This window comes from Pinus tabuliformis, chromosome 4_2, assembly GCF_031772625.1.
Source record: "Pinus tabuliformis cultivar Carrire ecotype Pingquan chromosome 4_2, CPIR1, whole genome shotgun sequence".
NCBI lineage: Eukaryota > Viridiplantae > Streptophyta > Pinopsida > Pinales > Pinaceae > Pinus > Pinus tabuliformis.
This window is the reverse complement of record NC_142304.1, coordinates 186418901-186444857: the sequence shown is the minus strand read 5'-3', so window position 1 is coordinate 186444857 and position 25957 is coordinate 186418901.

The following is a 25957-nucleotide window of genomic DNA, read 5'->3' as shown; positions in this document are numbered from 1 at the left end:
CCTAAGTGAGTGACACGTAGCACGAGAAAACCAGTTTTCTCGCGTGCTTTCAGGCGGATATTGGTCATGCAAGAATTCACGCGAGATTGCGTGATAGCCATTGGATCATGTGGGATTCATCAACGGTGGAGATCAACCAAGTTAGTTGGTGATCGGGTGACGCGATAGCTATTGGATCAAGCAAGACAAATTGACGGTGGAGATGTGGAGCGCCTAAAGTCAAACGTTGAAATGAATAAAGGTGGTAAGCAGTATCTCGCGCGCCCTAAGAGCTGTAAGCTGTATTTCTAAATTTCACGCGATTAGCCTAAGTGAGTGACATGTAGCATGAGAAAACCACTTTTCTCACGTGCTCTCGGTTAGGTGTAAGTCGTGCAATAATTCATGCGAGATTGCATGATAGTCGTTTAATCATGTGGGATTGATCAACGGTGGAGATCGTCCAAGCTAGTTGGCGAGCGGGTGATGTGATAGTTGTTGGATCAAGCAAAATAGATCGACGGTGGAGATTTGGAGCGCCTAAAGTCAAGCGTTGAAATGAATCAGATGGTGATTGGTCAGGTTTGTTGTGGATCGGATGGTAAGGAAATCTACGGGTATAATCTGATCAAGATGTGTTTTATTAGCTTCTGCTTAAGCATTTCGTGCTGAAGGAAATGAGCATATGAGCAAAAAGTGATGGAAAAAGACGATAATGAAATGAACCTCGTATTGAATCAAGACAACAAACTTCATGCAAGAACTCCTGGCTAACCTACTAATTGAAAGAAGGCACAAATGGAAGTAAGCTAAAACACAACTAATCTATGCTACACTACTGCAATGGAAATGCAACTACTTAAGAAAATGAACGATTAAACCATGAATATACGCTAGCATACATGTACAATAAAGAGGAGCCTTAGCTGCTAGGGTTTGGCCTAACCCAAGAGCTTCAGCCCTTTGAGTTAACTCAGCGCTGGTTCAAAACAAAACTCATTCTTATTGTCAAAAACAATGGATTACATCAAAAACTGTCACAAGTCTTGCAGCTCAAAAATAAAGTAGAGTTTTATAATCAAAAGTCTGAATCCTACTAAGGTCCTAGGCCTCTCTACTTATACGACTGAAGTATCCAATGACTTCCTTAAAATTAGGGAGGCTCGGCTCCCAAACTCGAGATAAACTGGTGCTTTGACTTTCACTTGCTCGGTTGCCTTCTAGTCCTCATGATTTGGTTGTTTGCACTCCAAGCTAATGGAGGAATATTCGAATGGAGGGGTAGTAAATGAGGAGGATTTACCTCCTATAATTCCTCTTCCTTGTCCCATTCGAGTTTTGACCAAGGTCTTTGCCAAAATTCCTTGCTTTTATCCTTTAATCCTGCATTAAATGCACATTAGACCACAAAGCAAAATATCCAACTCTAGCTCATCTCATAAACAAAATATAATCAAAAGTATGCAATAAGTTGTGAGAATAGTTGGTTTGACTAAGCTATGAGGTGAATTAAGGCCCATATAATTACCCAATGATGAGGCTAATCGCATGCATGGAATAGATTTGCATGTAATCTCTTTATAATAAACCCGGTTAATCATTCTTGCACATATTCACTCTTATCTGGGTTAAGCGCACTTCTTTGGATCAAGGAGCTCTTTGTCGACTTTCATTCCAAGTAAGTTTTGCATGTTGATTCTATTGGTTGCCTTTAATATTTTGTTGCCGATATTTCTTTCCTTGTTGGCATTTCACTTCTTTTTAGTTTCTTTGCTGGAGCTTTTGTTCATTCTTCCTACTACAAGTTGCAATTTGTTGTCGCAGGCTGACTCTTCACATTTTGTAACTCTTCATATTCTAGTCATGACTATGAAAAAATCTATAAGAACTTGTAGATCATGCCCCTCAACATTTTAATCATTTTATCTTTTTATTGGACTTTTTCTTGAGCCATTCCGAGCTAGAGCGTGCTTTTGGAAGTGAAGCACTGACTGTCTCAGAAAACTTCACCCAATATACAAGTTTTCCCTTACTCCTTTGGCATGAAGAACTGTGCCCTCCTTGAGTGCATGATCACACCCTAAACCCACAAATGTTTCCTCCTTTGTGCTTTGACTATGTGCCCTATGCCCTCCATGTTCCTCTTGAGTGCAAGAGCGCACTGGGATGGCTTTAAGCTTGACCCCTTTGTCCCTTCGGTGTGTGCCCTTACACCCTCATTAGCTTCCTTGAGTGCATGAGCACATACTGAACCCATGAATGATTTCCTTTGCGCTTCGACAATGTGCACTATGCCCTTGACGATCTATTTCTCTTGCTTGAGCGCATGAGCGCACCTTGAAGGTCTCTTGTTTTGATGCATATTTCTTGCATGTACAAGTAACCATGTCTCCTCGTTGATATTCTTATACTCTGAACTACATTTGAAGTCTTTTTAAATGTGATTTTCTAAGTTATTTCTTGTAATAGGTAGAATATTTCATAAATCTAATCTTTGTCACCATGAGTGTGCTTCCACATACAGGTGTTCCAGCTGCTAGTCTCATTACTCTTTCATCATTTGTTGGAACAATGCCTCTTGCTACTCATTGAGTGGCCACAAAAGAGGTTTGAGGTGACGAGTCTTTTTAAATATGATTTTCTAAGTTATTTCTCATAATAGGTAGAATATTTCATAAAGCTAATATTTTTCACCATGAGTGTGCTTCCACATATAGGTGTTCTAGATGCTAGTCTCATTACTCTTTCATCATCTGTTAGAACAATGCCTCTCGCTACAGGTGTTCCAGTTGCTAGTCTCATTACTCTTTCATCATCTGTTGGAACAATGCCTCTCGCTCATCGACGAGTAGCGATGTGGCCCAACACATCATGACTCTGATACCATGTTAAACACACACATGGAAGCAAGAGATTCTGAAGGATAAAACATGAGAGTACACTTTTTATTAACAAGAGATATACATTTATAGTACATAGTTTGACTGTTGGGTTCCACATCCCAAGGTCTCTTGGTCTCCTTTTGCCTATTCAGCTTCCACACTAACCCATTGAGAATTAGGTGTCCAACATTCCCCCCTTAATCCGAAGGGTTATGTATGAGTCCAAGAAGAGAGCTGTAATAGAAAATGTAGCGAGAGGCCACTCGACGAGTAGCAATGTGACTCAATGGTCAAACTATGTACTATAAATGTATATCTGTTGTTAATAAAAAAATGTACTCATATGTTTTATCCTTCAGAATCTCTTGCTGCCATGTGTGTGTTTAACATGGTATCAGAGCCATGATGTGTGGCTTTCTCCCACCATTAGTTGGGTGGTGTTGTTCAAACTGGGTGCTCTGCCATTGTGCACTATTTTAGTTGTCCTCTCTACCTTTTGCACTGTCCTTCCTGCAGAAAATGTTACATTTACCTCACAGTGAATCCTGTAGCTATATTGTAGTCGCGATTTTCTGCCCATATTCTAAATTTCTGTAGCCTAACATATTTGACCTCTGCGTCTGTCCCTTTAGGAGTAGCTGAAATATTTCTCTGCAAAAATTTGCATACGCTATTTTTCTGGTGTCAGTACAATCACTCAGGACAAAACACCTCCACAATTCCTGCATTATCGATGCTCTTTTCTTGTATCACGAAAAATGATTTACGCTACTCCATTTATGCTACTCCAATAGAGGTATATACCAGCGCTGTCCATAATCATTTGAACATTTAATCCCCTTGCTGGTTCTATCCCTTTCTGAGCGTTTGTAAGAGCAGGGACCGATCATCTGTCAATCTTGTTGGAACCTATATTCCATTAGAATTTTAAGCCCTATTAATAAGGGCTCTGCCATTTTTTGTCTACAATAATGGCTCTGTCATTCTCTACCTATCTTTTTGTGCCTTGCTTCCTGCTTACAATAATAACATTGGAAATTTCATTGTCACTACTCTCTTTTGCCTGAAATATCCCTTGTTAGTTTTGAGCTAAATTCGAGCAGGTTTTTTCTGACTAAACCGCCTGTCCCTTTCTCTGCATACATGAACCAGGCTTTCCATGGTCTAGCTCAGCAATAGCCTGTCCTCTTACATTCCAAACTATACAAATTCTTTTGCTCGACTCTGCGGCGACTCTATTAGGAGACGATCCCAAAACTATCTAATGGCATAATTAAACTCATAGCGCATATGAGTCATGAAGCCATTGTAGTTAATGGATGTTGGTCCTCTGCGTTTTTTCTGAAAACCGTGGCTCCAAGCAATGGTGGAAAGACCGTGTAATGGTGGCATAAGGACGACTGTAAATCTGGCATGGTGAAATATTTGCGTTTGAAAATGGGTCGTATGGATATTGTTTATGATGCAGTGAGTATGCATTGATTAAATTATGTGAGTGCGTTGAATTTCCGGAGCCTTGAACATTGGTTGAAACGCTGTTGTGGTGAATGTTGGTCCAACCTGGACTCCTCTCTCAACACCATCGAAGAGCTAATTCCATGAACTGTTGTGCCCTGTAGAGCCTATGGTACATTGATTTGAGCCGCTCTGAAAATTATGGTGTGTTGGTCAACATGACCATGTGTTGAAATACTCTGGTATATATATATATATAATTTTGTTTGTTGTGGATAAACAAGATTCTGCCTGTTGGATTTCATCACCATGCAGAGTTGAGTACAGATACATTCAGTTGACTTCGTTGGGTTTGGTTTAGTGCGAGAGACGTTTGAAATGTGAAAGAGTTTCCAACTTCATGGAGAAATTTCTCTCAATCTCTTCATTCGGTTGTTGTGGTCACTTCTTGGAGGTGGCTTAATTCGCTTAAGTCAAGTGGTTTACTTGGTTTGGTTTTGTTGAACGTTGAAGGAATTGGAAGTCTTTTCAACTTCCTGCAGCTGTAGAAAGTGACAAGTGTACAATCTCATAAACAATTTCTATGAATTTTTTGGACAGTTGTCCAACTTTGTTTCGAAAAAAAAAAAAAAAAAACGTTGTCCATTGAATGTTTCCGCTATTGGTATTCAAAGGTAAAGTGGATTTCTTAATTTCATATATCCAATTCATGTCACATGGTGTGTGTTGCATGAAGATTGTTGAAGACGTATGCCACACATTGAATAAAAATTGTGAATGTGTGTTGTGCTGCTTATGAATGTGTTCAACTGGGTGAATGTATTGATGCCTTGGAATTTGTGTTGTGCTGATTAATTGAATAAAAGACCATAGAGTTGTAGAATAAATTTAAAGGTGAAATTTCATCATAGTCACAAATTTGTTAAGAGATGGTATGGTAAAAAAAAACCAGTGGCACAAAGAGAAGAATTGATGCTGGACGACTCTATGGACAAGTGATTTTCATTTGCAAGTTGCGGCATCCACACACACAAAAAAAAAACTATGTTGGGTGAAAACGAGAACTAAACTGACCTGGCGCATGCGCGGGTGAGTTGCTAGATTTGTTCTCACAAATAGAAGACTGAGATTGTTAAAGGGCACGCATTAAATTTCTTGTATGACCAAATGCTATAATTTTAAACAACTATTTCAGAAGAGGATGTGTTGGTTATACTGAGGTGCTGATATATGTTGAAGAGGTAGCCAAAAATCCACCAGTAACTTACTCAAATCTGGTATCTCCAATGCTGAAGCGAACTGTGAGTTAATGCCATCATAGACAGTGCATATATATATATATATATATATATATATATATATATATATATATATTAGATTTTGTTTGTGTACTAGCTCTACCCTTTATCTATTAAAATAGTTAAATGGCTGCTAGCATCTACAACATCATCGTGTAAATTCTGGACATGTATTTTAGTGAAGAGTGAAGAAGTTTGTAATTGTTGTTGCCCCAGTTGTGGCATTGCATTTAAAACTCACTATAGTTTTTGTCTACATATATATGCATTGATTTCTTGATTCCACTGTTGCATAAGAGTTTGGTGGGTTGCATAAAGGCTATGATTGTTTTGACAAATAAAAGTAATCTTTTGTGGAGAAAAGTTTAGTTGGTTGTATTGTCAGAACATAATGCTGGTCATGAATAAACTCCTATTTTTATATGGATTGTAATTGGTGCTTGCTGGTTGCATACTGATCATTTGCTGCACATTTATAAAAGATATTGTTGTGTACTGTGAGTGGGTATTATTTTTCTGCATTGAGTAGTAGTTGTGATCAGTTTTTTAAGGTGTAAATTTGACATTGAAGAAAAAATGGCCAGAACCAATGAAGTATTAGAGTTCCTCAAAACTCTGATATTGTCTACTACTCATGATACATTAAAAGTCAACAAAGTTTCTCTCACATACATTCAGGTTTGTTTACAAAATCCACAAGAGAAAATTGATTTTTTACAGCTCGAAACTCAGCTACAACAAGAAGAACTAAAACAGAGGAGTCATTCTGAACATGTGCCAGTTCAGAACATTGAGACTGCAACCCATCAAAAGAAAGTCAATAATGTTACAATTGGTTCTGATTTAGTACCCAATAAAGCAGCAGTTGTATATGTAGATGCAGAAACTCAGTTTGCACTTCCCAAGCCCATCATCAGACCTTGGGAATAGCTTGTCCACAACAAGCACAGAACTAGTCTTGGATATGACAAGGACTTGTCCTTTCATATTCCAGACGACTCAAAGCCCATTCAGTTTCAGAGTGTTGGATTCCTTCATGACAGTTCACCTCTAGTTGTTCCAGATTCTGTCCCTCTTCCACAACAACAACAACAACAACAGATTGTGAAATGCCAACACTGTGATCGAGTTGGCCATTTGAAAGATCAATGTTTTGATCTTCATCCATGTAAGCACTATCATAAAACCACCCATTCTTCACACAGATGCTTCAGAAACAAACCTCCTGCAAGAACAAAGATTCATCTTGGATGGATTGCTTCTTAGCAATGGGCATCAATAGCCAAGAAGATATTTCAATCACATGTTAGAACTTGTTCCAGAGTATTGAACAATCTTGTAGTTGAGTTTTCTCCATCATCTCACCTTGTATCTGACAGGGGGGGAAATGATGGTCATCTACAAGCTTCAAAGCCACATCAAGCGAGCATGAGCCACAACCTACCACACCGGTTTTAGAGTTGTAGCCAAAAACAAAGATGCCCCTGAGCATACCTTCAGTTGGCAATTTGGGTCACTTCCTCTAGCAGAAGACTTCAGCTTCTTTCCATCTTCGGAAGAATTCCAGGAACAAAATTGGGGACACTTCCTCTAGCAGAAGACTTCATCTTCTTGCCAGCTTCGGAAGAATTCGAGGAATAGAATTGGGGACACTTCCTCTAGCAGAAGACTCCAGCTTCTTGCCAGTTTTGGAAGAGTTCTAGGAATTGCATTAAGCATTCCAGAGTTGTTGGTCATCCTTAAACCATCACAGGTTGAGACTTCCCTTTTTAGGTTGAAGTTCTCCCTTTTATGCGGGGTGAGACCTCCCTTTCATGGTTGAAGGTTTCCCTCTTCAAAACAATAGAAGCACTTCCTCTAGCAGAAGACTTTAGTTTCTTGCCAATTTTGGAAGAGTTCCGGGAACTGCACTAAGCGTTCCAGTGTTGGTGGTCATCCTTAAACCATCGCCCTTTATACCAAAATTTCAGAGAGCACATTTAGCCTAGTGCTGCCATGCATTTTTGCACATTTGGTATTAGAACTCTCTTCTTGGACTCATACATAACCCTTCGGATTAAGGGGGGGAATGTTGGACACCTAATCCTCAATGGGTTATTGTGGAAGCCAAATAGACAAAAGGAGTCCAAGATAACTTGGGATGTGGAACCCGACGATCAAACTATGTACTATAAATGTATATCTCTTGTTAATAAAAAATGTACTCTCATGTTTTATCCTTCAGAATCTCTTGTTGCCATGTGTGTGTTTAACAGGTATGACCCCAGAAGAGTGTGCAAGAAACATTGTGACCAAATTGGTTTTGCTTGGGTGTATACATTAATGACTACTTCAGAAGACGAAGGTTAATAATCGGTACAATGCATTAAGAAAGACACATCCAAGAAATGAAGTTGGTTCCCCCCCCATGTTCCACCAGCTCAAGATGTATAAGTATAGGAGGCACTACAAGAAATTTCTCAATTAAGGACTGCAGCACCCAGGAAAAGGATCAAGCATGATCCAATGACAGAAAGTAGCAAGAATTGGAAAGTTGATCGATTGAATGAGGAAGATATTGAAGCTAAAAATGAAAAGAGATAATTAGAGGCAAATATGCAACAGGAAGAAGAGGAGAAGAGGAAGCAAGATGAGTTGCTCAGAAAAGAAACAAGAAGAAGAAGAGGAAAGAAGGAGAGTAGAAAAATAACAACAAAGGGAGTTACAAGAGGAGGAAGCAACACAAAGGCTGGAGGAAGAACAAATAACTCAGGAAATAGGAGAAAAATTGGAGGAAGATGATGCCATCCAACTCATATATGATGGACTAGGTTCTCTGATAGAACCTCGTCTTACGGGTGGACATCTCCCATTTGGTGAGATGGAAATCACACCTCCACCGGAAAACCGAGTCATGGACGTATGTAATGTCACAGTTGATAAGTTGAAGAAAAGGATCGTGCAACAAAGGAAAAGACTCTTGCCAAATAATCTTGAGAATATAGTCTTTGTATCCGCACAAAAGGTGATAACTACAAACACTAGGAGGAATCCTCAGGAAATCATGGTAGCTAGTGTTGCTTTTGCTACAACAACATAGGATAAATTAGAGTATCTGTTGAATGAGAATGCACGATTGAGGAAAGAGTTAGTTTTAGCAAAGAAACAAGTGGAACATCTTGCTACAGAAAACCAACAACTATCTTCCCTCAACTTCAACACATCCAAATGGTAGTTAGAAATACAGGAGGAATTGGGGCTAATGGAGGATTCTATGGCACAATTGTATCATGAAATTATACTTCTCCATAAGTAGTGGTGCCCCTTGTTGGTATACAAAATAAATCACAATAAGTCTTAAATATCATAAAGGTGGGAAATAGAGTTGTTGATCAAATCCATGAATGGGCTTCCAAGTATCCAAATGTTCAACAAAAGTTGGTTAGAAAGGACAAGATTTCCACTGAACTAGACAAAGTACAACTAAGACTCCACCATCATAATTACATCCGCCTTGGAGAAGAGTTGGCTAACACTATTGTTGCCTATAGCCGACTGCATAATGGCTTAGAGTCTCTAACACAGAAACGCGGGATGCCTTCAGAGGGATCACTTGGAGAGGTAAGAGGCAGGGAAGTCATCCCACAAGAAGTGAGATAGTATATTGAGAAAATCAATCAAACATCAGAACAAGAAGGCTTGGAGTTCACTAAATACATTATTCTACAATATTCCATCACACCAACTAAAGCTCACATGAAACTTTCATCGTTATGGAATAGTGTCCAATCAAACTCAAAATCTATATTGAGATAAGCATTGGGGGTGAAGATGCGGTTTGCAACTGAGTTTCCAATCTAAATCAAAGTCATCTCATGGAATTCAGAATGTGACATACATTTATTACCAATGAGCTCCATGAAGAAGCAAATGACTTATCTATTTGAAAGCATTTTTTTCCTATTAGAAGTTTTGTCTTATATAGCCATTGTCTTATATGTATTTTGTCTTATGTAATAAGTCTAATGTAATGAATTCCAAGAGACACATGTGGAATGTGAAAAGACACATGTGGAATGTAAAAGGTCATGTATAAAATGTGAAAGGTTGTATAGAAGCCCATAGGTCATAGAAGTTGAATAGTCATGAGGAAACTCAAAAGTCATTGTCATTTGTTTTAAATAACTCCTCATAACTCATGTAAGGGACTTGGATTCTTAGATTTTTTCCTTGGCTTATCTTGGATTACATAGGAGGTAAATCATTCTTTGGAGAAGCAAGTTGTGGCTTCGTGTCCCATTACTGGATTTAGTGTTTCATCTATGCAACAATTAACTTGGAACCTTTAATTAATGATAAGAAGTTCTTTGAGCCAATACTTCTTCACGCATGTATCATGAATGTAGTAAGACTATTATTGATATGTTTACGATATATATATTTTGGTGTAATACATACTAAGACTAATGAACTATTTCATTGCTTAGATATTGATATTATTGAATAAGTGTTGTTATGATTTTACGATTATTGTTTATCTCGTGAGATAATTTTCAAGTAAATCAACAAGTATTTCTCATCCACTCACAGGTCTCTCTTAGGATAGTACTATTACTTCCCTAACTGGAGGCTCGTTTCCCTTTACCATCCATGGAAGTTTACTGTGAATTCTACATGTTGTGTCACACAAAGCTTACATACTTACTGCCCCAAAGAGATGTTTGTGATCTATTTTGTATGTGTTGCAACCAAGGTGTACCTCTAAAACCTTTGCAATGGTGGCCAAACCCACTAGATGGGACTCCTACTCTAAATGGTATGAGGTCTAATTGGGCCTCACATCGAGGAGATCCCCTGTATGTTGGCGATATCCTACACCGTCAACAAGATCCTACATGCCACAATCGTAATGATAGACCATCATTGAGGTGGAAAGCTTGAGTTAGCTACTAGAATCAGATATGTTCCCCATATAGATCTTGGAAATCCTCCAATAACAATACTCCCATCCCAATACCAATTCCCATTGAATCTCAAGCAATTGTTTGATTCCCTATGCAATGCAAGATTACCCATAAGCACCAACAAGTACAAATCAAATTTCACGTAGGAGGATTAACTAGCAAAGTCAAAACTTCGAATGAAATCATTTTTCTAATGAATTTTCAAAAGGGTGATGGGATTGAGCTTTTAATTCTCAAAATCACCCCACATTTCATTAAAAGGAATATGATGGGAATTGAACTATGGGTTAAGTAAAATAAGGGCACCATAAGGGTCAAGGGATTACTTTAGACCCCGCGAGGATGGTTCCAACATTATCCATATCCTTTTATTTTTTTTCAAGTTTCTTTTGACATGATAATAAGCCACCAAGCTCAACTCACACCTCAAAAATAACATTCCTTTTAGGATTTTCACAACCTTTGGCTTTTTAGCCAACTTCCCTCACAATAATGATTGAATGAAAATAATCTAGTTTCCAATTGTTATAACTTCCTCAATTATTTATCTATAAGGTGTGTGATTCCTTGCAATGTTTCCAACACTTCTTCAATATTTGTTGCAATTCCTAAAACTTAAGAAATCTCCAATAATAGTTTTACATTAAGAGCATAGAAACTCCCTTTCATCTACCACCCAATTTCATCTTTTACTTAAGACCAAATAATTACATTTGAATTTCAACCAAAGAAACATATTAAAATACAAACTAATATATGTGGGCATAAGAATAAATAACAATATATGAAACCCATTGCAATTCTTATTATTACAGTCCACAACCTTGTTGCACCATACTACACAACATTCCTTGCTTATCCAATTATAAAGTTCCTAATGGAATGTTTTTTTGTCTTTAAAAAGTAAAATAATAATAATAATGATCTATATTTAAGGTCATAACCTCGTGATACACTAAATTGATGTATGAAACCTCCTTATTCTAATGCTCATTCTACAAAGGTCTACATACTCTACCACCCACCCCCCCCACCTTCAATCTAAGACTGTGACCTCGAGGGACAAAACACATGTTCTTAGTTATTAAACCCACTCAAGCATTATGAAAAGAACATTTAAAAATCTAACTTATTTGTTAAGAACTTATTTCCATTGTTTTTACTTTTATAAAACTTAAATCCAATATTATATATCAAACTTTTACATATTTTATGAATACAAACATATAATAATGATTTGTTTATATTAAAGTCTAAATAACAACTATTTTTCTACTTTGCAACATTTAATTGGAGATTCTTTCTTTTTCATCTCACGGTTGAGTGTCTTGCATTTCAATCTTCCTTTTTTTTTTCATAGGTACAACACTATATATTGCATACAAGAGATACAAATATATTGTCAATACTTTCAACATCCATCATGTCACTTGTAAGAATTCAACCTAGGTGGGAAGGATACCATTCCTTCCTCTCAACCACCAAAGATAACCCCAATTAACACCTTTTTTCCCCTATCACTTCTATCCATTTTCGAAAAATTAATTGGAGGTTTTTGGAGTCTCCAACAATGTCAATTGCATACTCAAAGACTAGAGTATAATGGGAATAGAGGTCAAGCTCTCGCTGTGGCTAGGGTTCTCTAACAATTGTTGCTACACCTTTGCAATTATGTGTAGCCATGAACAACCCTTTACACATGAAATTTCCCTCATCTTAGTGGTCAAAATGGAGGTTTGTTCAGGGTTCTAATGTTGACAACCTCTTTTTTTTTTTCTTTCCAAATTTTCATGCAATTTCATGGTCACTGGGACAAGGGAGAGTGCCATATTAATATTTGGGATTTCAACCCCAATGAAAGAAACCAATTGTTTTGAAGAGTAATCATTTGCTTCTCTTCTCATAAATTCCAAACTTGAAGAGGAAATCATCCAACCAATAATAAATTTATCAAAAGGGTAAAAAAAATTCTTATGGTGGAAACTTCAAATCTAGAGGCTAAAAATAAATCCATTGTGTTGCATGAATGATCCTTAGTCAACGAATCTTTAGGCCTATGGATCAACCTGTGAATTATTCAAGAAGGGGACACAAAGCATTGGGGTTCCTTATGAGAAATGATTTATTCTAGTGATAATTTTTTGTTTTTTGTTTTTTTGTTTTTGTTTTTGTTTTTAAATTATAAATGCAATAATCAAAATTTCAAATTGGGGTTTTGTTTCTTTCTCCTTGGTCCTTGGATTTTGATCAAAATATGGAGATCATGACTACTCCTGTATGGGTCAAGCTTCCACATCTCCTTGCATTTTCAAGGATAAGGTCACTCTAAAAGCTATTGGAGACAAGTTGGTCGCTTCATTGACTAAGCTAAGATCAAATGGGGGATTTATACTTGTACTAGAATATGCAAGGAAGTGGACATATAAAAGGGCTTCCCATTTGTGATTCGACTCAAAATGGGAGGTCAAAATCATCCCCAATCCCTAGACCATGAATATATTCCTTTTAAGTGTAATTTTTACCATACATGTGTGCCTTTTGCAAAGAAATATCCAAGAAAATGTGAATCTAAGGCTCCTTTGAAGTAGGCTCTTCCTCCTCATAACAACAATGGACAAGAAACCTTCCAAATTGTGTCTAGGAGGTGTAAGAAACAATAATCCAAGGGACAAAATTTCATGAAGCCAGGTTCATCTAATCCAAACAAGAAAAAATATGAAATTATCGAATAACAAGAGGAAGAAGAATACGAGATACCAAAGGCTCGCTTTGAATCAAAAGAAAAAGATCAAAATGAAACATAGAATTCTGCTCCTCCATATGTGGATGAGTATTTTTATGGGGCATTTCCCTCACACAATATAATATCTTAGGAGTATAAAAATTCCTTCCTGGTAATTCCTACTACAACACTCATGATATTTCTTTTACTTGTTAGATTTACATGAACACGTTATTTGTAGTTTCTTACAGAAAGCATCAAAATACATACACTGCAGCCTACACCATTTAAATAATATGCCGAAATGAGAAACTAAACAATAGAGAAAGATACACACAAATGACACAGTTGTTTTTGGACAAACGTCCCTGGAAAAATCCAATGTGGGAAAACCAGTGCAATAGATCTAAGGGTTTTATTATTATGCAGTAGTTGTTGAATACAATATTTGGATGCCTTACTAGCTATCCAATATAGAGAATCTGATTGACAAAGAGATGAGTGAGATATACCTCACACTATCACTGGTGATCTAGTACTGATCCAATCACTGAATGGCTAGCCCCTAGGTGCCTCTACGTAGTTTCTGCGCAATCATTGCACTACTCTGCGTCACAGCTTCTGGGAATTGCATCACTCCTTCAAGCTAATTGATTTACCTCTGGAACTTCGAATTTCTGCCTTTCTGGTCTCACACCCTAGCTTCTGGCTCTAGAACTCAATTCTCCAGCAAATATCGGATCTCCTCTCAGGCTCTCGCTTACTCAACGTGGCCATACATTGCCCAACGTGGATTTGTGTTGCCTCTTCTGGATCTCTCTTTACCTCCTTTGCAATGTATCCCTGGATCAAGAAAAATTTCCAATTGGAAAACTATATCTTCCCCTCAGTGCAAGAAATCACTTCGATCAATTCTCCGACACCTGCTGTGCTGCTCTCTTTAGAAATTGATCTCTTGATCTTTTACTCGATGTGTTTTCCAAATGACCCTCAAACCTCCTTAAATAATCTTCTCGTTGAAATTTGACGACCCATATTAGAAGCTAATCAATGGATAAGATCATTTCAGCTTTATCCTTGTCTTCTTCTAGAAGTTACACCCACAGTTAGATTAATATCCATTAATTATTTTAATTTCCTAAGTTTAGACTTAGGGTCCCATTAAAAATAATTAATTATTTTAATAAAACCTTCTCCGGGTGGAATTTCCCAAAATGATTTCTGGGTATACTGGAACACATATGTCCTAGCCCTCCTACAATTTTTGAGGCTTAGACCACATCCGATGCTACCATAAATCAACACTCCCTCTTAGTGAGGAATGTGCTCTAGTAATGCAACTTGTTGAAGACTCACCCTTCTCTGTAACATCTCCCTCTATGTTGTTAATGTCTGACATCACTTCCCACCAACTACCGCTCAAAATTTGCATCTGTGCTATTGCTGGCCTTGCCACTGCCAACACTACATATGCACTACAACCCTCTCCTACTACTACTGCTGTTGCAACAACAACGAAAAAACATCCAAAATACTGAACTAAAGGTGTTCAATGTCATGCATCTGCTGCTAGTCTCTGTGTTGTCACTGAATCCACTACGTTGTTGCTGACTCTGCTCTGTGCCAACTGCACTGCTGCCAACACTAGCTCTGCACTGCTTAGTATTTGGCGCTTCTAGCCACTGCAAATGTCACTCCAACACTCATATGCACCAACTAGCGCTAGTCCATCCTACTACTTCTGATGTGGGCTCCCGTAGCAAGGTATTGATCCAAGAGGTGGAATCCTCAAGGATCCTGCCTATCTGCAGTTTTTTCGAACTACAGTACCATATCACCCCACCTCTCCCTTGGAGGGATATGGGAAACCCTGGAAAACTCCTCCTCCTGGATCTTTGCGGCTGCAGCCTGCGGATCATGTTTCTCATCCTTTTCCTTCTTCTTGAGAGGACACTGTGTAGCATAGTGACCAAATTCACCACACAAGAAACATTTGATCTTTGAGACGTCCTTCTTCCAACTCTGCTGCTCTTATTGCCCCTTTGATGCAAGGGTTGCATTTTCTTCCTCTTCCTTGGGCTTCGTCCCACTGTTGCTGCTACTATCAAGCTTGCACTTAACTAAGTCTCACCTCAATTCTTCCTACTTGAGAGCTGCCCACATACTATCCCAGTCTGGCAAAGTTTCCTTACCCAAGATGCTCCGGACAAAGACCTTCCACTCTTCTAAGACTAATTTTAGGGCCAGTCTCACCATATTGGAACATTAAGGTGTAGACCCCACAACTGCTAACTCATCCCGAGTTTCCTGAAGCTTCTTGAGGAAGGGATTTATGTGCTCCCCCTTCTGCATCTGTGTAGATCTCAATTTCTACTATAAGTACATCTTTTTCTGCTTGAAAGATCCCTGATACAAAGTAGAAAACACATCCCACGTCTCCTTAGTAGTCCCTCTACTAGCGATGTGATATACGACATGATCCTTCACTTTGTCGAGGATCATTCTCTTTTCCTTCGCCATTTTTTTCCTTGTACTTCTTCAGCGAATCTGGATTTGCAGGCTAAGCCACCACATTGTCAACATAGGTCTTGAGAGCATGCTCATCTAGAAGGAATAGCATTCTTGCCTTCTATATGACGTAGTTGGATGCTCCATCCAACCTTTCCTAATCTCTCAGCCCACTGGTTTCCATCTCTGCCATGAAAATGTCAAACTTCTCCTCTCTGCTTCTTACTATTGCTGCTAAGCCAATATGAAAAATGAACTTCTTGGTGGGAAGTCTACAGAGGAAAAATTCCCTCAATGTGCTTCTCTTCTCTTCTGAAGTCTTTCTCCCCAACAAAACGACCTCTAGAAAAACTACGTCCCACCATCTCTTCCTCATGCTAAGGCTCATTGTTGCTCCATCTGACATGACAAGATTTCGATTTGGAAGCCCTTATATCTATCAACTCACTCAAAGAGAGATTACCTCGAAATTTAACCCTCCAAATAGGACAGTGCAAACCCATCCGGGGATTCGAACTGCTACCTCCCGCACCTATTTCGATCTCCTTCTCTGCTAAGCATTGGGTTCTCTGGAAATGTTCTTCTTACTTCACTTGCATTGCTCTGATAACATGTGAAAATTCCTGAAACCTGAGAATTCCTACTGCAACATTGATGTTATTTCTTCTACTTGTTAGATTTACATGAACAAGTTATTTGCAGTTTCCTACGGCAAACATCAAAATACATACACTGCAAACTACACCATTTAAATCATATGTCGAAACAAGAAACTGAACAATAGATAAAGATACACGCAAATTCCAGTTGTTTTTGGACAAACGTCCCCAGAAAAACCCAATGTGGGAAAACTGGTGCAACAGATATGAGGGTTTTATTATTATGCAATAGTTTCTGAATACAATCTTTGGATGCCTACTGGCTATCCAATACAGAGAATCTGGTTGACAGAGAGATGAGTGAGATATACCTCACACTATCACTGGCGATCCAGTACTTATCCAACCACTTAATGGCTAGCCCCTAGCTACCTCTATGAAATTTCTGCGTAATCACTGCGCTGCTCTGCATCACAGCTTCTACGAACTGCGTCACTCCTTCAGGCTGATCGATTTGCCTCTAGAAATTTGACTTTCTACCTTTCCAGTCTCACACCCCGACTTCTGGCTCTGGAACTCAATTCTCTAAAAAAGTTTGGATCTCCTCTTAGGCTCTGCACTGCCTCAACGTGGATATATGCTGCATCTTCTGGATCTCTCTCTGCCTCCTCTGCAATGTATTCCTGGATCAAGAAAAATTTCCAACCGAAAAACTATCCCCGCCCCTCACTGCAAGAAATCACCTCAATCACTTCTCCGACAACTGTTGTGATGCTCTCTTGAGAAATCGATCTCTTGATCTCTTACTCGATGTGTTTTCCAAATGACCCTCAAGCCACCTTAAATAATGTTCTCGTTGACATTCAACGACCCAGATGAGAAGCTAATCAATGGCTAAGATCATTTATGCTTGATCCTCATCTTCTTCTAGAAGTTACACCCACAGTTAGATTAATACCCATTTATTATTTTAATTTCCTAAGTTTAGACATAGGGTCCCATTAAAAATAATTAATTATTTTAATAAAACCTTCTCTAGGTGGAATTTCCCAAAATGATTTCTGGGTATTCTGGAACACATGTGTCTTATCCTCTGCAAATTTTGAGGCTTAGAGCACATTCAATGCTACCATAAATAAACAAGGAGATGAAGAGGTTCATTCAGAATAAAAATCAAAGCAAGGTGAAGTGAAGTCCCTTGATTGTCCTAGCTCCTCCTCTTTTGTTAAAAAGTTGAAAAAAAAATCATTGCCCCTTTCCTACTTTAACTAGAGGAATAAAATCAAATTCAAACAAGATTGTTCTTAAAGATGAAAGGAATGTTCACAAGAGTTGTCAATGAATCATTGAATGCCTCCTAAAATAATGATGTCATGTTTCTATATTTTGTTGTGCAATCAATTTGTGATAATATATTCATGTACTAAAAGTATTATTGTCAAGAAGGCAACACGAAGAGAAATTGGAATGTAGTCTCAATAGCTTGCTTTGAATCCTTTGCAACACTTGGTGATTTTTGAAGCTCTAGAACATATTCATGTAAATTTTCGTCTTTATGGAAATAAATCCAATTTTTAATTGATATAGAAATATCCCTACTTTTAGTTTAATAAATAAATAAATAATATTGATTACATCACCTCATTTGGCTTGGTCAAAAAGATCAATGCCCTTTGTTGTTGTAATTATTTGACTCATTTTTCCCTTTTATCCCCTTTTAGTGGTAGTTAAGGAGGGAAAGTAACTTACAGGGGGTGACTCCTTAGTCATCATTGTATCTATATAGACCTTGCGCTCCCCGAAGAATAGGATAAAAGTCATTTATCAAAGCTAAAATTTCAAGTGCCTTTGCATCCTCCTTTAATGGCTACCGTTATGGCTTGATCATATGGTCCTTCCACCAGCTAGGTTTGTTATACTTACATTTATTTTTTGTGAGATCAACTACCATTATGGCTTGATCATATGGTCCTTCCACCAGCTAGGTTTTTTATACTTACATTTATTTTTTGTGAGATCAAAAATTTTCTTTTCAAGATTACTTCAATTGCCAATACCCAAAAAACGTATATGCTTGAATGTTGTGTTTTCATAATCCAATTATTGGGTCCATTTAAAATCTTCAAAATTTAAAATAATATCATGTGTTAGACTTTTCTTAAGTTTAGGTAAATGTATTATGCATACATATAACCATTTGACATCATTTCTATGTTGCTTGTGATATCACAATAAAGGATTTCAATATCTCAACAAACATTGTTTTGGCTCGAAAGAGTCATGAGGGGAAAACCCTGGGTTTGGGTGCAGGGGGGCCAACAATATTCCGTCGTAGTCTAGGACGACGACGAAATTTTCACCTTATCCCAAGGGGAAAGGAGTCTCATTTGAGGCATGCTGCGACCAAAAGGGAGAAGGGTTCAATGTGGAGTCAAGGAAGTATCTATCGGGTGCATTTGATCACACACACACACACACATATAACCATTATACATAAAACAAAGATAGTAGCGTTCTTGAGGAAATCTATGAATTAACGTCTACATGCAATTGATAAGCCATTCAAAATTTTAATAGACACATTAAGCACGAGGCCCAAATACATCAGAAGTGGCAGCCAACATCGAATATGTCTTATATTAAACTTAACATGAAATATTACAACATGATACGACATTCACCATAAACATTACAGAAAGTACCCAGCTCATTCCTGCGGGTTCAGATTGGTTCCACGACTAAGTCCCTTAGACCCCAACACTCTGTCATTCAGCCACTGCAACTGGGTATCTCTTCGCCTGATCTCGGCTTAACCGAATCCTTCTTCCATTAGCTAGTCCAACAACAACCTTCTTCCTTTTTGGTCTTCCCCTTTTATATCCTCTTTGTTGCTTGGACTGCAGTTCTTGCTCGGCTGTTCTCCCCCTTGGCTACTTCTGCACCTTCTCACCTCCTTGGCTACCTTTGCCTTTCGTTGCCAACTTGCCGCAACTCTTCCGCAGCTATCCGTTCCGCCATCCAACCGTTACTTCCATCTATTTCTTTCCCGCCCTTTGGTCAGTCAAAACTGGTCAAAACATTTCAAAATTAAACGAAGGCCCCAACAGGCCCCGACCACAATTTCTTGACTTGTCCTCGAGTTAATTCATTTCAACACCTGTCAATCCTACTGTTAGTTCCACGTGCTCTACAAGTGGTGGTTACGTTACTACCAGCGCTGTCTTTGCTATTTGTTGTACCGACACTTCTGTTGCTTCGATTCAGTTGCTTGCGGAGTGGGTGCCTCTTCTACATCGATCTTGGCTTGTGGCATGGCATCTATTCCTACGGCCCCTTCTTGCCCTTGTGGTTCCCCCGTTCCAAACGAAGGCTCCAACTCTGGGACCGAGGTTGTTGTCCACCGCCTGAACTCAGTATATATTTGAAGGGCCAAGTCCCAATTGGCAAGAATTGCATGAGTGCCTTGAGTGAACGCTTCAGCCAATTGCGACATTAGGGTTGTTGGTCGCTGGCTCTGTAGGTCGTTCCCTTGCTGCCCATTGGAGTCACATACCTCCTTTAAGAGTAGAACTTGCATTCGAACGGAGGGTCGCAGATCCATGATTATCTTTTTCGTCTTTGCTGACTCCTCAATGCTATCAACCTGGTCTTGGAGAATGTCGATTTGATCATTGATATGATATAGCTGGGTATGGTCTGTACAATCCCTCATGCTGGAAAATAGTGACTGAATTTGTTCTGTAAGCGGGTAAACCAGGTGGTTCTTTAGTGCCAGATTGCCTGACCAGTCGTGGACCTTGTCCATTAGAGCGTATCCATTGGTGAGGGCCTCAGTCAAGGCTTGCTTCTTCACTTCAAGTTCCCTGACCTTTCCCTCGACTGCCCGTGCATAAATTTCCACTGGATCTGGTAGTGTGGATCTTACTGTCTCTAGCTTCCATCTCATCTCAGCATTGGTGGCTTCCATGTGTGTGCACGTCGTCTGTATGTGATCACAGCAGCCGACCAGCGTGCAGGCAACCATGTCCGCCTGTGCTTCAGTATTAGCCTCGGTGACGGTCGACCATATTTATCTAAACCGTTGTGTGATCTAATTAACCTAGGCTTGCAATTTTGTGTTTGCTTTTTGTAGGTGATCTCTCTCTTCCGTCACTATGTGCAACTGCTTCTTCTATTGTTCGTGTTATTTAGCCAGGTCCTCATGGAGGCTCTCAGCCTTGTGTGCTGCTTGCTGAATAAATGAAAACAATTGGGCCGATGACCAGTGATGGAGCGTATCAGCTTGCATTGTGCTCGGTTTTGGGAACTATTGCTGTAGGGGTAGGCTGCTAGAGATGGATTTGTCGGAATGGGAGGTGGGTGAGTGGAATTTCTATGATGGCAGAGTGAACTGTGGAGTGGGTGGAATAATTCTAGGGTTTGGTGGCACTGTGAGCTTTATAGCGAGAGTTGGCAAGTACGGTTCATCCCTTTCCCCCTGCAGAATGGTATCCAAGCGTCTCCCTTCTGGTGGGTCCAACCCAAACATTGGTGATGCACTATTTGTTGGTGGCATTCCCTTCGTAGGGGCGGTTCCCTCTGTCCGGCTTGATGAATGAACTTCTGCTTCCATAATAGTCCTTCGCTGGCCGAATGGGAGGATCTCGGCCAGGGTCGTGGAGGTGGAAGCAGTTTGTGGGGATGACTTCTGTGACTGATGTAATGCAGTGGATGCAGTAGCACAAATCTCTTCAACTATGGTGGTTGCATGGATTGATTGCTCGACCTCACCAGTGAGGTCAATGATTAGGGCTGACGGGATAATTTTCAACTTTTTAGTAGGCAGCTTTTTGACAACCGGGGTTCAGATGACTCGCTTTTTCTTAGGTTTGGGGACTGTTGTCTGGGAGGGAGCCTGAGCTGCTCTCGAGGGAAGCTCCATAGTGAGTGGTGGTGTTACAATGGGGGAAAACATGGTGGAACCTTGAAATTGCTTAGGGTAATTGCTCTCACCTGGGTCGAAGTTGGCGATTGTCCGTCTAAGTTCGAACATCTTTTCCTCCACCTGGAGCAGCATTAGCTGGAGTAATTCATCGGCAGCTCACTTTTGACTTCTCTCTGCCCCATCTCGCTCTCACCCTTGTGGCATCAAGGCTTTGAAAAGGTACTTGGGTTTCCCTTCTCTTATCTCACAAGCCACTCCCGGCTAGGACTCCACCTCTCTGCTCAACGCTTCCTCTGTCAGGCCAAACCTCTGCAGCCTCAAATTAAATGTGCTCGGGTTGAAACATCGCGGTCTCTCGTAAGTGTGTGTGTGGGAGGCACCAAACCATAGCTCGTCTGAGAAGTCATCTAATAGAGCCTTGGTTATCCTCTCAGTGGACTGAATGGTGTCCAACATCTGTTCATACTAGCCCTTGAAAGCTCTCTCGTTGATTTCCTTTGTGTTGGGATCCCTTGATGCCTTCCATGGTTCATACTGAGCGTAATCGGTTGGCCTTCGGCAATTGTTGCCAGTTCCCTCTCTTGTTGTGGCCTCCATTTCCACATTGCTAGTGCAACTAAAAAGTACCCAAACATAAACCCAGTGCTCCTCCCGTACACATCTTCGCAAGCCTCGAACAGTTCATTGAGCACGAAGGCTGACCAGTTGAGTACCTCTCCTTGGCAATAGTGTTCCACAACTGAGATGGCATCCAAGGTGCATTCGTTCCTTGTGAAGTGCCGCATTGTTTTACCTACAATGAGGTAGCAAGAAAACTTGATATTATCCTTGTTAATCTTGTCCAGCTTTGCGCCCCTCCCACCTCGCTCCATCCCATATCTAGCATAAATGTTGTCCTTTGTCTGCTTCTTTCCCCGCTTGGCCCCGGCTTGGAATGTTGTGTTGACTGCATTTTGAACTTCAGGTAGCCCTATGAGTCGACTGATATCCTCCACATGGATGGGATACTCCTTATCCAACCATAGTGACCCTCCATGCATCCTGCTTGTTAACAATTTTGTGCATTGCATGCCGGCAAATTGGGTGCTGAATACGAGAAGATTTCTTAAGTGAAATAGCGTGGACCTATGTATCCCCCTAAACTCTTCTCTGATCCTGGAGGTCCTGGTGCCATCCTCCTTTTGAAATTCTTCCGCATACACCTCCCTTTTCATGGCTGGAAACTGGAAGTAGTCTGTGAAGTCATTGTCGACCAGATTTGACCTGTCATACTTTCCATACAGATCATCCACTACTTCAATTCATGCATCCAAAGCGTTATGTGGGACTAATATTATTCCTTTCACCATCGCTTCTCTTCTGCGGTAAAATTTCTGGATCGGAGGTTTCTTGCTTCACTTCCTCTGCCCCTGTTCTTTAGAGAGAACCTGGAATTATTCTATGATCTGCAATTGAAATTCTGGATTCCCCCGCATCCTTCTACGATTTAAGTAGCCAACTTTAACACGATGTCCCCTAACTAATGAGGCTTTAACAACTAATTACTCTGGCAGCCTTCCCATGCGTTTTAACTATACCCTACCGTCGTTGGCTGACTTGGACGTGACAACTATGACATGGACTGGAAAGTACAGAGTGGGATGCATGGCATCTTTGTTTTTCCATGAGGGGTTTATTTATTAACTAATTCTATGCTTAACGGGAAATATTTTGTGACCCTATCTTGACAGTTGCCTTATTAATTACTTAATCAAGAAATAACTACTAGTACGGTGGATGGGACGGGTACTTGTGCGATCATCAATTCTGGAAAAGGTTTGGACCTACGTGTATTCTACTGATTAGGACGACATGTGTGGCCACTGTCTCTACTGACTAGTGCTACCAGCGTGACCAATGACGTTACCCTCCCTGACCACAAATCGGTTGTGGCATATTGAGTTTTGCCGCAACTTTATTATCTCAATTTTTTTTTTTTTAGTTGTAGAAGGGCTTCAAGCGCTCACCATTCACCCATCCTTGCAGTAGCACTCCATCCAATTGCATGAGCCTTACTGCACATGATTCTCTTATTTCTGTGACTATGAATAGGCCTAACCAATGCATCTGTAGTTCCCCTGGGAACTTCTGGAACTTGTTGTCATAAAGGAGCACCTGGTCTCCGATTTCAAACGACTTCTTTGTAATGTGCCTATCATGCCAAGCATTTTGTCTTCGTTGCTCAACTGATTGATGGAATTTTGCTAGGAACCGAGTTTTTTCGAGTTCCATTAGCTAGCTTAAACTATCTCGCAAGGCAATGTTATCCATCATTCCCATAGCTTATAAGATGAGCATGCTAGGCAGTATAAATTCTGCTGGTACCACCACTTCTCTGCCATACACAAGTTGAAATGGAGTTTTCTTATGCAGTCTTTTTACTGTTGTCCTATATGCCCATAGAGTCACTGGAATTCTCTCGTCCCAGTCGTCCCTGTTGGTAGATACGACTTTTGTTAGCCCTTTCTCTAGTATTTTGTTAAATGCTTCTACTGCACTGTTGGCTTGCGGGTGATACAGACTACTCTTATTATGCTGGACCATAAAAGTCGTTAGCAGAGTCTCAATGGTTTCATTTAGAAAGTGTGTTCCCTGGTCACTTGTGAGGCTCCTTGGGCATCCAAACCTTGAAATAATATTTTCAAAAATGAACCTTGCTGTTGTTTCCGATGAATTTCTTTCACTAGTGCGGCCTCTACCCATCTTGTGAGGTATTATGTCGCTGTTATTATGTATCAGGCTCATGAATGCCTTGCTGGTGGAGAGATTGGTCCAATGAAGTCTACTTCCCACTTATCAAAGATCTGCACTGTATGGACCGGATGTAGTGGTAGCTCATTGTGCCGCGAAGGCTTACCGACCCTTTGACAGACATCACACTCTTTGGCAAATGCTTTAGAATCCTTATGGATAGTGGGCCACCATAATCTTGTGTGGAGTATCTTCCTTACAATGGCCTTGCCTCCTACATGGCCTCCTGCGACCCCTGCATGGCACTCCCATAGGACGTCCTTTCCTTCATGCTGCAGGACATAATGCCTCAGTATTTGGTCCAAGCCCATTTTGTAGAGGTGTCCTGTGATGAGTTGGTAATCTGCTGTCCTAACCACCAAGTGCTATCTCTGTGCTGCCGTGTATCCCTCTTGGTAATGACCTATTGTTAGTAATGTAGCGATCTCTTCTAAGTGGTTAGGAATCACCTCTATCCTGAATAAGTCGGCGTTGGGCAACTGATTGTCTATTGCTCCTTCATTTTCCCCTGTATCCAACTGCAACAGGTGATTTGGTCCTACATTCAATCTGCCAGGCTTAACAACCACTTCAAATGTGAATTCCTGGAACGGTAAAAGCCACCTTCATATCCTTCCTTCAAGTATTGGATTGTTTACTAAGTATTTCAATGCGAAATGGTCTGTAAAGAATTTGAATGGCGCACCCAGTAAGTAATGCCTGAACTTTTGGAGGGAGTAGACCATTGCCAATGTTTCCCATTCGATGGTTGTGTAGTTCCTTTCTGCCGTAGAGAAATTTCTGCTAGTGTAGTATACTGGATGGTCCATCCTTTTCTCCCCTAGTTGTGCTAAGACTGCTCTTAGCTCTATTCTAGACGCGTCACTATGTACGTGGAACATTTTGTTCTAGTCTGGGTACACCACTATGGGGGGGGGGGGGGGGGGGGGGGGGTGCTTACTAATCTTTCCTTCAATTTATTCAGAGCTGCTTGACAGTCCACAGTCTAGATGAATTCTTCCGTCTTCTTTAGCAATTTTTCCATCGGAGATGTAATGGATGCATAGTTCCTGATGAACAATCTGTAGTACTCTTTGTGACCTAGAGTTGCCCTTAGTTGTTTCACGTTGCATGGTGGCTCCATGTGGACAATTGCTACAACCTTGGCGGGGTCTACACAGACTCCATCCTTGTAGACGATATGGCCCAGTAGAGTTCCAAAGGGAACTGCAAAAATACATTTTTTTAGATTTAAGGAAATCTGCAATTATCTGCACCTCTTGAACATTACTCTTAATAAGCTAGTATGCTTTTGCAATAGTCTGTATACTGACCAGTCGTCCATGTAAACTTCTAGGAACTTATGAATATAATCTTGGAATGCAGCTATGATAATCCTCGAGAAGACTGTTGGTGCATTCTTTAGTCTGAATGGCATCACATTGTATGCGTACGACCCCTGCTCAGTCGTGAAAGTTGTTTTCCTTTTGTCCTCTTCAACTATTTAGACTTGGTGGTAACCTGAGAACACATCTATGAATGAGTATGATTCGTTCCCTGCAACATTGTCTAGGAATTCATCGTTGAATGGCATGGGGAAAGGGTCATGCACACATGCATTATTCAGGCTTCCGTAATCAACACATACTCTAATTTCGGTTGCATCCTTCTTGTTTTGAATAACTATGGGGCTTATCTAGTCAGCTTCACCTATTGGGAATATGATTCCTACATCCAACATTTTGTCAATTTCCTTTTTAACTTTCTCCTTTACCCTTGGGTTCAATCGGTATGGTCTGTGCTCTTTTATCCCCATGAGTTCTACCACTGAAGCTGGGAACAGGTCCTGGTATTCCTGCAATAAATCAAAAATTTCTT